Consider the following 941-nt stretch of genomic DNA (forward strand, 5'->3'; position numbering starts at 1 on the left):
GGGTGGGCTTGGGTTCTGAGGTTGCATTTTGTTCCTTCTCATCATTTTGTGTAGCTCTGTCCTCTGCCCTTTGTTGTAGATCTTTGCTGTAGTTATAAACTTCACACGTACTGAAGTTCAGGTGAGCTCTACAGAGTTTGGAGTTATCCAGCTGCGTCTGGCTTAGGCCTGGCTGCTGTGCTCACCTCCTTCCCGCTGTGGACCAGGGCTAGGACTGGGTCTGGGCATTCCAGGAACTATGCAGAATTTCCCACTGGGTGGGAGGGGTTGGGAGGTATGGCGGAATGGTAGTGTAGGGGGCTGCCCGAGGGGGTGGGAGAGGGTCTGGCCCATGCTGTGCCTGGCCTGGGACTGGTCCTGCCGGTGTAAGGTAGCAGGAAGCTCTCCACACACTCACCAGACCTGGGCTAGTACTGTGTCTGGGGGTTCCCGGAAGTGGGCAGACATTCCTACTTGGCAGGACGGGTGGGGAGGTAAGTCGGAGTGTTGGGGGCCGGTCTGAGGGGGTGGGAGAGGGTCTGGCCCACGCTGCGCCTGGACTGGGACTGGTCCCACTGGTGCAGGGTAGCAGGAATCTCTCCACACACTCACCGGACCTGGGCTAGGACTGGGTCTATCAATAAAATTTTGAAAAGAAAAAAAAAATAAGTGGAAATGAAAGGAAATCATTATCAGGTATGATATTTCACGGAATTTCTAAGAGATAAAAACAGAATAGTCACTTGATTAAACACCCTTAGACTATCAGGAAGGGATTTCAGTGGAAGAGAGTGTTACTATTCCTGTCAAGGACCCAAAGTCCAGAGGGATCCAGTACAGGAGGGGCGTGCGAGGGAGAAGTGGAAGGAATACAGAGCATAGGGTGATTAGCTAAAATAAACAAGGCTTCCTGTATTACCACTAAGCCAGACAGTCCACAAATATTCTTCTTTCTTCCCTTA

The 941-nt window shown here is 51.5% G+C and overlaps 1 pseudogene; it reads right to left on the minus strand.

Annotated features, from left to right (window-relative positions):
* Positions 1-941, minus strand: part of LOC101586526 — a 4,911-nt pseudogene that overhangs the window by 3,238 nt on the left and 732 nt on the right.

Source organism: Octodon degus, unplaced genomic scaffold (genome assembly GCF_000260255.1).
Source record: "Octodon degus isolate 3935 unplaced genomic scaffold, OctDeg1.0 scaffold00523, whole genome shotgun sequence".
Lineage (NCBI taxonomy): Eukaryota > Metazoa > Chordata > Mammalia > Rodentia > Octodontidae > Octodon > Octodon degus.